Raw genomic sequence first — 12,984 nt, forward strand, 5'->3', positions numbered from 1 at the left:
ATGAAGGTGCAGCTCGTGAATTGCGTGTCGTTGTCGGTGATGATCCTGTTAGGGATCCTGAAACGGCAAACAATCAACCTGAAGAACTTGACTGCTGACTGTGCTGTCACCTTCCTCACTGCTTCCACTTCCGGCCACTTTGTGAACTTGTCGATTGCAATGTACAAGTACTCAAAGCCCCCGACAGCTCGGGGAAAGGGGCCGAGGATGTCGAGCCCCCAGACCGAAAATGGCCAGGATAAAGGGATCGTCTGGAGAGCTTGAGCTGGCTGGTGTATCTGCTTGGAATGGAACTGGCACACTTCACACTTGGTTACTTGTGCAGTCGCATCCTGGAGGGCTGTCGGCCAAAAGAAACCTTGCCGGAATGCTTTGCCAGCAAGTGCTCTTGCGCCAATGTGATGACCACATATGCCTCCATGTATCTCTGCCAACAGCTTTTGTCCGTCTTCCCGGTGAATACACTTTAATTTCACACCGTTGAGTCTTCTTCTGTACAGTGTGTTGTTGACAAACTGGTACATACTTGACTGTCGGGCTACTCTTTCCGCTTCTTCTTGCTCTTCGGGAAGTTCTCCTGTCTGAAGGAAACGGACAATCTGTTGTGCCCATGCTGGAGCTTGCGGCTCGACAACAAGGACTAAAGGCACATATGCTGTTGCGGGAACATCCGCTTCTACGGCGAGAACCTGCGGCTCAGCCAGAGCTTGACATTCCCCGGCAAGCTTGCCGGAGCAAAACTTGTCGGGAGCATCTACTTCAACGGAACAAACCCTAGGGCCTGCCGGAGCAGACTGCTCCTCAGCACACTTGGTGTTGATCTTGGGGACCTTCTTGGCGGCGGCTTCGAGGAGCTCTGCCGGAAAATAGTCACCAGAAATCAACTTCCTCTTCTTGCTCTGTCCAGTTGATGGTGTTACAGACGGTTGAGTCAGTTTGAGCACAAAGATCCCTGGTTCCACAGGTAACTTAAGTGCGGCGCACTTCGACAGGCCATCGGCAATGTCGTTCTGAGCTCTCGGAACATGTTCCATTTGTAGGCCGTCAAAGTGCTCTTCTAACTTTCTCACTTCATCAACGTAAGCTTCCATCAACGGACTCTGATAATTCTTGTTCACTTGGCGGACGACAAGCTGCGTGTCACCCCTGACAATGAGCTTCTTGATCCCAAGGTCCGCTACGATCCTGAGACCGGCAAGCAAACCTTCATACTCTACGGTATTGTTTGTTGCTTTATCCTTGGGAAAGTGCATCTGGACTACATACTTGAGGTGCTCTCCGGCGGGCACAACAAGTAGCACGCCCGCACCAGCGCCTTACAGCGAGAAGGCACCATCAAAGTACATCAGCCACTCTTTGCTTGTTTCCTTGACGGGGATGCTTGTTTCTGGAATTTCTTCATCTGGTGTTGGCGTCCACTCTGCTATGAATTCTGCTAATGCTCTGCTTTGGATAGTTGAAGTGCTCTCAAACTTGAGGCCAAAGCTTGACAGTTCTAGTGCCCACTCGACAATCCTGCCTGTTGCTTCTGGATTCTGCAGTATCCTCTTCAGCAGAAAACGAGTGACAACTGTGATCTCATGTGCTTGGAAGCAATGGCGCAGCTTTGTCGAGGCCATGAGAAGGCCAAAAAGCAATTTCTGCACACTAGAGTACCTTGACCTAGCCCCCTGCAGAAGGGAACTGACAAAGTAAACTGGGCGCTGCACCATTTTCTTCTGCATCTCCTCATGTGCTTGCGCAGATCTATCCTTGCCGGGACCAGAGCTTGTCGGAGAAGTCCCCTGCTTGTCGCTGGATGCATCTGCCGTGTTTGCTGGCTCATCATCCGCATCCCTCTCCGCTACTAACGCAGCACTAACCACTTGATTGGTTGCCGCTATATACAGCAGCAACTTCTCTTGTGGCTTAGGTGCGACAAGTGTTGGAGTGGAGGACAGATATCTCTTCAAGTCCTGCAGCGCAGCCTCCGCTTCCGGAGTCCATTTCATTGGACCTGCCTTTTTCAATATTTTGAAAAACGGCAGGGCGCGCTCAGCAGACTTAGAGATAAACCTGCTGAGAGCAGCCACGCAACCGACAAGTCTTCGTACATCCTTGACGCGCTTTGGTGCTTCAATCTGCTCAATGGCCTTGATCTTGTCGGGATTGGCTTCAATTCCCCGGTGAGACACAAAGAACCCGAGAACCTTGCCGGAGGGGACTCCAAACACACACTACTCGGGGTTAAGCTTGAGGTTCATCTTGCGCAGATTCGCAAAGGTTTCATCTAAATCTTGAATCAGAGTTGCCTTGTCCTTGCTCTTGACCACTATGTCATCCATGTAGGCTTCCACATTTCTGTGCATTTGTGACTCAAAAGCATCATGGACTACTCTTGCAAATGTTGAACCAGCATTCTTCAAACCGAAAGGCATCCGTATGAAACAGTATGTGCCACATGGAGTGATGAATGCGGTCTTCTCCTCATCCTCTTCTGCCATGAAGATCTGATGATATCCTGAGTATGCGTCAAGAAATGAAAGCAAGTCACATCCGGCCGTTGAGTCAACAATCTGGTCAATGCGCGACAAGGGAAATGGGTCTTTGGGACAAGCTTTATTAACATCGGTAAAGTCGATACGAAGCCTCCATTTCCCGTTTGCCTTGCACACGACTACAGGATTGACCAACCACGTAGGATGGAGCACTCCTTTGACAAGGCATGCTGCTTCCAATTTCTTGATTTCTTCTGCGATGAATTCTTGGTGCTCCACTGCTTGTTTCCTGACCTTCTGCTTGACGGGCCGCGCATGAGGACAGACAGCAAGATGGTGCTCGATTACTTTCCTGGGAACACCGGGATGTCAGACGGTTGCCACGCAAACACGTCGACGTTCGCCCGCAGGAAAGCAACGAGCGCGCTTTCCTATTTAGGGTCGAGAGTGGCACTGATGGTGAAGGTACCACCAGTACCGTCCTCCTTGGCGGACACCTTTTTGGTCTCTGGCGGAGCTGCCATTGCCTTCTTATGCTTGCCGGTGGAGCTCGATGGTGCGTCCTCGACGGTAGCGCAGCACTCCGAAGAGGTGCGCTTGCCGGAGTGGGCATCAGAACTCTTGCCAGACTTGGTCTTCTTCTTCCCCCTGGGAGCTTCAACGGCAAGTGACTTGCGATCTGCCGCAGCTGCCGCTTCCCGGTAGATCTTGTCGGCGCAGATAAGAGCATCCTTCTTGTCGCCAGGGACAGAGATGACACTTATCGGGCCTGGCATCTTCAGCACATTGTATGCGTAGTGAGAGGCTGCCATGAATTTGGCGAGCGCTGGATGGCCGAGTATCCCATTGTAAGGCAATGGAAAGTCAGCAACGTCAAAAGTGACCCTCTCAGTCCTGAAGTTCAGCTTGCTGCCAAATGTCACCGGCAACGTGATCTTTCCCTTCGGCTTGCTCCTTCCCGGATTGATTCCTTGGAATGTGCCGGTCTCTTCGAGCTCGCTGTCAGGGATCTGGAGTTTCTGGAGCAGCGCGGAGGAGATCAGGTTCAAGCCGGCCCCGCCGTCAACTAGCATCTTAGCGACCTTGAGGTTGCGGATAGTTGGTGAAACCAACATCGGCAAGGACCCGACCGCAGTTACGCGATCAGGGTGGTCCTCAATATCAAAGATGATAGGCGTGCTGGACCATTTCAGAGGCTTGCATGACTCGACGGGTGGTTCCGCCGCATTGACTTCCCGCACCCACTGCTTGAGCTGGCGGTGTGAAGTATGCAGAGAAGCACCGCCGTCAACGCACAGGACCTCTGTGGCTTTCTGGAACTCCTGCTCATCGGCCTCGTCATCATCCATATCTTCATCGTCGTCGTCATCTTCGTCCTTGTCGCGGCCGCAGGGAGGTCTGTCTCCTTGCCGCTACTTGGCCTTGCCGCGGTGTCCTCCCCGGCCGGGGCGTTCCTTGCCGGATCCTCCAGTACCTTCTTGGGCTTTCTCCTTGTCGCGTCGCTCGTACTCAGCCTTTTGCTGCTCGACAAGCTGCTCGACCTTCTTGCAGCTCTGGAGGTCATGGCCCTTGGTGCAGTGGATCTTGCAGTACTGCTTGTTGGTGCCGTCTTGCTTGTCGGCGACCGCCACAACCTCGCCGGAGCTACCAGTTTTGGCTTTCTCGGCGCCACCTCCGTTGCCGGACTGCTCAACGACTAGCACATCTTTGCCTTTTTTCTTCCTGTTGTTCCGCCGCCGGTTTCTCTTTGCCGGGGCAGCATCCTCGCTATCAGATCCTCCTGCTCCTATATTCTCTCCGGGGAGTTTCCTCCCTTCCTCAGCACGTGCACACTTGTCGGCCAGGGCATATAGCTCACTGACATCTCTGATCTTGCACATCGCCATTTCCTCCCGCATCCTGCGGTTTCGCACGTTCTGATGGAACGCGCTGATGATCGCGGCAGGGTGGACATCTAGGATGTTGTGCTGTACACGGCTGAATTTCTGAATGTACTTGCGTAGGGACTCTCCTTCCTTCTGGGCGAGCAGATGAAGGTCGCTCTCTTGGCCATGAGGCTTGTGGCCGCCTGTAAAGGCGCCGACAAACCGATGGCATAGGTCTGCCCAGGAGGATATGGAGTTGTCCGGCAAGTGCATGAGCCAGGACCTGACATTGGGCTTGAGCACCAGCGGGAAGTAGTTGGCAAGGATCTTGTCGTCCCGCCCCCCGGCAGCCTGCACAGCGATGGTGTAGATGCTGAGGAACTCCAATGGATGCGACTTGCCGTCGTACTTCTCTGGTACGTCTGGCTTGAAATTCTTCGTGCTGGGCCACTGGACTTGCCGCAGCTCACGAGTGAACGCAGGGCAACCTACCGCGTACGGCAAGTCGCCTGGTTCCCCTGGCGCATGCATGTCGACAGAGGGCCCAGCGCGCTGGTCCGATTGACGCCGCGCTTCTCTTCGACGCTCGATGTGAGTACGAGCGTCTTCTTGCTGTCGTTCGTGAAGAACTTGGCGCTGATCGCAACGAGCTCGTGGATCTAACGATGCGGTTGAGTCGCTGTCGAGGTGCATCCGGCGAGTCAGCGATTTTGGCCTTCGGGGTGGAGAACGCATGGTGGTTGCACCCCCACCGGTTTTTTCGCCATCGGCTCGCGCCTGGCAATCTTGCCGCGGTTGCAATGTACTCGGCTGCCGTGGAGTGTCGCCGTTGGCGAAGCCGATGAGACTCTGAATGGTGGCCCTCCATTCGTCGATCTTGTCTGCCGTTGGAGGTTAATCTAGGAGCAGTTGAGCTCGCGCTAAAGCTTCTGCTGGAGTGGTGGGTGGTAGTGGCGAACGGTGCGAGGAGCGGGATATGCTCGGACTTCTAACTATGTTAGAAGGAGCAGTATCCCGTCCGGGCGACCGTGTCTTGCTCGTGCCAGCATGTTGGCGTGCATGCAGGTCTTGAGCACCCTGAGACCCACCAGCTCGATCTTGGTCCAACGAGCATATGGTACCGCGAGTACCATGACGCTGTCGGTCCCGCGCCTCCTGAGATGGGCGCGGTGCATTTACGGACGCTGAGGTCTGCGCAGCCTTGTCCTTGGACCTGGCAGCACCGTGAGCTCCCTCGTCGACGCCCGTTCTTCCGCCGGCGTCTACCCCACCACCCGTTTGCTCCGGTGGTGGTGGGATCGACGTGGATGGAGCAGCCACCTCTGAAGCCTTCTTCTTCGGTGGCATGTCGATGAAGAAGATGAAGATCTAGCTCGTGTGAACGCCGGATCAGGTTCACACAGCCTCGACGCCCCCTACATGGCGCGCCAAAGATGTCGTGGGAGAGCTGATCCACGGACACCTATGGGGCCAGCGGACCGGGCCCCTTTCGGTTCGGCGGGGGGCGGAGATCGCGCGAAGAGCGGATCGAGGCGGAGCACACGAGCGGTTTACCCAGCTTCGGAGCTCTCCGGAGAGATAATACTCCTACTGCTGCATGTCTGATTTGTATTGTGTTCTTGCTCGGGAGCGCTAAATGCTACAGTACACACTAGCTGCTAACGAGACCGAGCGTGAGTGTTTTCTGCCTTCGAACCCCCCTCTACGTTGCGCATGGGCCTCCTTTTATTTGCTCAAGGGGTCACCGATAGGTGGCAACGTAGACAAGGGCAAAAATGGAAAAGAGTTGCGGTTGGTACAACTACTTGTACAGTGTATCATACCTAACCCTGACAGCAGGGGACAAAGGCATTAAATGCCCGTCTGCGTCGCCCAAACAGTGCAAAAAAGGGACCGTCAGGGGCGCCACCACTTGACATGATGGCAATCTTGTCAGTGTCGCTCGTCACCGCGCACCGCTGGCTGCACAGCCTCTTGCCATGCGCACCTAGAAAGGCCCCAGGGTGACACGTTGGTGGATGTGCTAGAGCGCGGGTACAGAGTGGTAGTTTGCCGCGGCAAGCGCCTTGCCGCGGTTGTTGGCTTGTCGCGTCCGGAAGCTTGTCGCTCACCGGGCCTTGCCGGGACGCGTGGCGCGTCGCGGCAAGTTCCTTGAGATGCCTCGGTTGGCCTTCCCGGCAAGCTCCTCTTGCCGGGGTCTTGTCTCCTTGGCTTGAACACTTTGTTCTTGAATGGCTCCAAAGGAACCACGGAGGACCTTGGCGGTCACCCGGCAAGCCCTTGCCGCGGGGTGCTGCGACTGCCCGTGCACAAGTTCGGGATACTAGGGTACCCCTACTCTAGTACACCGACAAAGCCGGCATCACCGTCAGAGTCTTTGGCAGGCGAGGACCGACTTTAGTCAGGATAAGTGTACTAGATGTTCCCCTTCAAAATGGCCAATTGTTGGCGCCCTTCCCGCTCAATATATGGGGAGAGGACCAGGGCCTCCACCTATAAATTGGACTAGCCACCCACAGGGTAGAGGCATCTGGGGATCGAGAGAGAAAGAGAGGCATCAAGAGATCAACAAACTAGAGAGAGAGAGCGGCGACTGAACTCCCCCTAGCAGTTCATCGCACCAGCCAAGTCCAGCCCCTCGCGAGGCTGTTCCTCCTTGTACTATTCATCATCAGCCCTTGAGGCAATCCACCACACCACAAACTGGAGTAGGGTATTACACCACAATGGTGGCCTGAACCAGTATAAATCTCGTGTCCCTTGTGTTGTTCTTCGTGTAGTTCTAGATCCTTGCGAGGCGACGAGACATGGGTAGGCAGGAGGTGTGATCTCCGCGTGCACCCCAAAGTTCGAACCTAGAGGGTTTGCCGGAACCCGAAATCCGACACAGTGATTCCTACACCAATGAGTGAGGAAGCTAATGATGATGATCATGAAACTTCAGAACAAGTTACTACAGAACCTCGTAGGTCTTCCAGAGTACGGCCCGCACCAGAGTGGTACGGTAATCCTGTTCTGAAAGTCATGTTACTAGACCATGATAAACCTACGAACTATGAGGAAGCGATGATGAGCCCAAATTCCGCGAAATGGCTGGAGGCCATGAAATCTGAAATATGATCCATGTATGAGAACAAAGTGTGGACTTTGGTGGGCTTGCCCGATGATCGGCAAGCCATAGAAAATAAATGGATCTTCAAGAGGAAGACAGACGTTGATAGTACTGTTACTATCTACAAAGCTCGACTTGTCGCAAAAGGTTTTTTGAGAAGTTCAAGGTGCTGACCACAATGAGATTTTCTCAACTGTAGCGATGCTTAAGTCTGTCTGAATCATGTTAGCAATTGCCACATTTTATGAAATCTGGCAAATGGATGTCAAAATTGCATTCCTTAATGGTTTTCTTAAGGAAGAGTTGTATATGATGCAACCAGAAGGTTTTGTCAATCCTAAAGGTACTAACAAAATCTGCAAGCTCCAGCGATCCATCTATGGACTAGTGCAAGCATCTCGGAGTTGGAATATACGCTTTGATAAGTTGATCAAAGCATATAGTTTTATACGGACTTGCAATGAAGCCTGTATTTACAATAAAGTGAGTGGGAGCACTACATCCTTTCTGATAAGTATATGTGAGTGACATATTGTTGATCAAAAATGATGTAGAATTTTTCTGGAAAGCCTAAAGAAGTGTTTGAAAGGAGTTCTTTAAAAAAATACCTCAGTAAAGCTACTTACATATTGAGCATCAAGATCTATTGAGATAGATCAAGACGCTTGATAAGATTTTCAATAAGTACATACCTTGACAAGATTTTGAACTAGTTCAAAATGGAACAATCAAAGAAAGAGTTCTTGCCTGAGTTGCCAAGGTATGAAATTGAGTAAGACTCAAATCCCGACCACGGCAGAAAATAGAAAGAGAATGAAAGTCATTCCCTATGCCTCAGTCAGAGGTTCTATAAAAGTATGCCATGCTATGGACCAGACCTATTGTATACTATGCCCTAGTTTGGCAAGGGAGTACAATGGTGATCTAGGAGTAGATCACTAGACATTGGTCAAAATTATCCTTAGTGGAATAAGGATATGTTTCTCGATTATGGAGGTGACAAGAGGTTCGTCGTAAAGGGTTACGTCAATGCAAGATTTGACACTGATCCAGATGACTCTAAGTCTCAATCTAGATACATATTGAAAGTTGGAGCAATTAGCTAGAGTAGCTCCGTACAAAGCATTGTAGACATAGAATATTTTTGCAAAATACATACGGCTCTGAATGTGACAGACCCGTTGACTAAACTTCTCTCACGAGCAAAACATGATCACACCTTAGTACTCTTTGGGTGTTAATCACATAGCAATGTGAACTAGATTATTGACTCTAGTAAACCCTTTGGGTGTTGGTCACATGACGATGTGAACTATGGGTGTTAATCATATACAGATATGAATATTGGTGTTAAATCACATGGCGATGTAATCTAGATTATTGACTCTAGTGCAAGTGAGAGACTGAAGGAAATATTCCCTAGAGGCAATAATAAAGTTATTATTTATTTCCTCATATCATGATAAATGTTTATTATTCATGCTAGAATTGTATTACCTGGAAACATAATACATGTATGAATATATAGACAAACATAGTGTCACTAGTATGCCTCTACTTGACTAGCTCGTGAATCAAAGATGGTTAAGTTTCCAGACCATAGACATGAGTTGTCATTGGATTAACGGGATCACATCATTAGGAGAATGATGTGATTGACTTGACCCATTCCGTTAGCTTAGCACTTGATCGTTTAGTATGTTGCTATTGCTTTCTTCGTGACTTATACATGTTCCTATAACTATGAGATTATGTAAGTCCCGCTTACCGGAGGAACACTGGGTGTGCTACCAAACGTCACAACGTAACTTGGTGATTATAAAGGTGCTCCACAGGTGTCTCCAAAGGTACTTGTTGAGTTGACGTATTTCGAGATTGGGATTTGTCACTCTGATTGTCGGAGAGGTATCTCTGGGCCCTCTCGGTAATGCACATCACTATAAGCCTTGCAAGGAATGTAGCTAATGAGTTAGTTACGGGATGATGCATTACGTAACGAGTAAAGAGACTTGCGGGTAACGAGATTGAACTAGGTATTTAGATACCGACGATCGAATCTCGGGAAAGTAACATACTGATGACAAAGGGAACAACGTATGTTGTTATGCGCTTTGACCGATAAAGATCTTCGTAGAACATGTAGGAGCCAATATGAGCATCCAGGTTCCGCTATTGGTTATTGACCAGAGACGAGTCTCGGTCATGTCTACATACCCGTAGGGTGCGCACGCTTAAAGTTAGATGACGGTTATATTATGTGTTTATGTGTTTTGATGTACTGAAGGTTGTTCGAAGTCCCGGATGTGATCACGGACATGATGAGGAGTCTCTAAATGGTCGAGACATAAAGATCGATATATTGGACGACTATATTTGGACACCAGAATGGTTCTGGGTGAGATTGGGACAATACTGGAACTCCGGGAGGTTATCGGAACCCCCGGGGAGGTATATGGGCCTTAATGGGGTTTAGTGGAAAGGAGGGGAAAGGAGCAAGGGAGGGGGCGCGCCCCCTCCAAGCCCAATCCGAATTTCGAGGGGGGGCGCCCCCCCTTTCCTTCCTCCCTCCTCCTCTTCCTTCCCTCTCCCTCTCCAAATAGGAAAAGGAGGAGTCCTACTCCCGGTGGGAGTAGGCCTCCCCCCTTGGGCGGGCCTCCTCCCCTTGGCCGTCCCCCTCCTCCACTCCTTTATATACGTGGGAGGGGGCACCCCATAGACACAACAATTGATCATTGATCTCTTAGCCATGTGCGGTGCCCCCCTCCACCATAGTCCTCCTTGATAATATCGTAGCGGTGCTTAGGCGAAGCCCTGCGTCGGGAGAACATCATCATTGTCACCATGTCGTCATGCTGACGGAACTCTCCCTCAAAGCTCGGCTAGATCGGAGTTCGAGGGACGTCATCGAGCTGAACGTGTGCAAGAACTCGGAGGTGTCGTGCGTTCGGTACTTGATAGGTTGAATCGTGAAGACGTACGACTACATCAACCGCGTTGTGCTAACGCTTCTGCTTTCGGTCTACGAGGGTACGTGGACAACACTCTCCCCTCTTGTTGCTATGGATCACCATGATCTTGCGTGTGTGTAGGAAATTTTTGAAATTACTACGTTCCCCGACATTCCGCACAACTTTAAAAGTCCTGAAACTTCACGGAGGCACGTTTTGGAATTAATTAAAAATACTGGCGAAAGAATCAAACAGATGGGGCGCACGCCCTGGTCACAAGGGTGGGGGCGCGCCCTACCCCCCTGGGCGCGCCCCCCTATCTCGTGGGCCCCCTGGTAGGCCTCCGGTGCCCATATTTTTCTATATGAAGTCTTTCGCCCTGGAAAAAGTCATAAGGAGGCTTCGGGACAAAGCGCAACCGTCTCGAGGCGGAACCTTGGCGGAACCAATCTAGGGCTCTGGAGGAGCTATTCTGCAGGGGAAACATCCCTCCGGGAGGGGGAAATCGTCACCATCGTCATCACTATCGATCCTCTCATCAGGAGGGGGTCAATCTCCATCAACATCTTCACCAGCACCATCTCTTCTCAAACCCTAGTTCATCTCTTGTATCTGATCTTTGTCACGAAACCTCAGATTGGTACCTGTGGGTTGCTAGTAGTGTTGATTACTTCTTGTAGTTGATGCTAGTTGGTTTATTCGGTGGAAGATTATATGTGTAGCGACCAGACCTCAAAGAGTCTGATCTCTGTGCTCAGTGTCATCCCTGGATCAGTAATGCTGACACCACACAGTACTTGGAGGATTTATAACAGAGTAGCAATCACACACTTATTACATCGAATGTCTCAAAAGAGAACTTATTGAAATAAATATGGCTTAAGGCCATCTAAAATTGATAGCAGCGGAAGGCTTGGAAGATAAGAGAGTCCATCAACTCCAATGGCATCACTGAGTATAGAACCACGACCTAAAAGCATCTTACTCGTCGTCTGAAAAGTCTGTAACATGAAACGTTGCAGCCCGAAAACGGGTCAGCACAGGGAATATGCTGGCAATGTAACACATAGAGAATAACAATGGAATAAGCTATACTACATGCATATATGGCTGGTGGAAAGCTCTATGGATACAGTTTTTGCATAAAGCCAATTTTTCCCTACTGCAAAGGAATAAGTTTATTTAACTATCATGGTGGTTGTTAAACCTTGAGAATGGTTGACAGCATTCTCAATCCCAATTAAAAGTACTCATTAACATCCCAACAATATTAATTTAGAAGTAACATGATGAGATTCACATGATATCCAAGTTCTAGATACTCAAGATGTCCATAACCGGGGACACGGCTAACCATGATTAGTTTATACATTCTGCAGAGGTTTGCGCACTTTTCCCCACATGACTCGATCTCCTCCGTTTGGTTTCCCGCACTACATGGTGTTTGAGAAACGGATGACCGAGACATAGTCTTTCAGAAGCGCTAGCACCTTACGTAAGGGGTAGACCGTACCAACCTACATCCCCTACATCTGCTAGTCCACCCCGTAAGAGTTCGCACAACTTAGTCAACCAAGCTAGAGCCCATAATAGCATGTGACTGCACACGGAAGTTTCTAGTTTGAATAATCTCATGATCCCTTTGAGCCTGGGTGGTGGTCCAAAGAAAAACAAGCAAGTCCTGATAGAAACCAGGTGCCTCAATCCACCTAGATGTGTGTTTAAGTTGCCACCTTAAATAAACCATTAATTAACAATCTCACATCTGTCATGGAAATTCACTCACCCAATCCACGTCTACTAGCATAGCATGGCATAATAAGCAAACGTAGAAGTAACTCCCAAAGGTTTGATAATAAAACAGGTAATAGGTACTACCTCATCTACTTCCCATCCCACAATTTAATTAGATCCTAATCATGCAATGTTTGAGGATTGATCTAATACATAAAACTGGGTAGTAGAAAAGGTATAATCAAAGTGTTACTTGCCTTGCTGATGATCCGCGAAACCTAGAGACTCGAAGTAACAGGCTGCGCACTCCAGGTATTCTATCGTAGACAAACAAACAAGCATACAATAAGTACTCATCCAATGCACAGGTAAAACTCGAATAAAAGATCTAACCAGAATGTTCAACTTAAGAACTCCGGTTTGCAAAAAGAATCAAATCAAACAAAGCAACGAAAGTCAAACGGCGAAAGAAAACAACTTCGTTTTACTAATCTGGATCTAAGTCAAATTTTACAGAAGGAAAAACTTGTTTAAGTAGATTATTCGGAAAGAGGGTTTCGAGACGAAACTCCAGGCGCTTGAATCGCCTGATTCCGATAAACGTGCGAAAAGTTATACTAAAACGAAAAGCGGATCAGGAATCGCGATCATAAAAATCGCGGATTAAATCCGAGAAAAAGAAAAACAACGAACGAGTTAATGAACGGACGTTCGTTAACTAAACTAATCTGACGAACATGTTCGTTAAGACGAACAAACGAGCGAACGCTCGCTAATTAACCGAACCAAAAAAACCGATCTAACGAAAAACCGAAAAAAACCAAAGAAAAACCCGCTCGGTTTTTATA

This window comes from Triticum aestivum, chromosome 6B (genome assembly GCF_018294505.1).
Source record: "Triticum aestivum cultivar Chinese Spring chromosome 6B, IWGSC CS RefSeq v2.1, whole genome shotgun sequence".
NCBI classification, from domain to species: Eukaryota; Viridiplantae; Streptophyta; class Magnoliopsida; order Poales; family Poaceae; genus Triticum; species Triticum aestivum.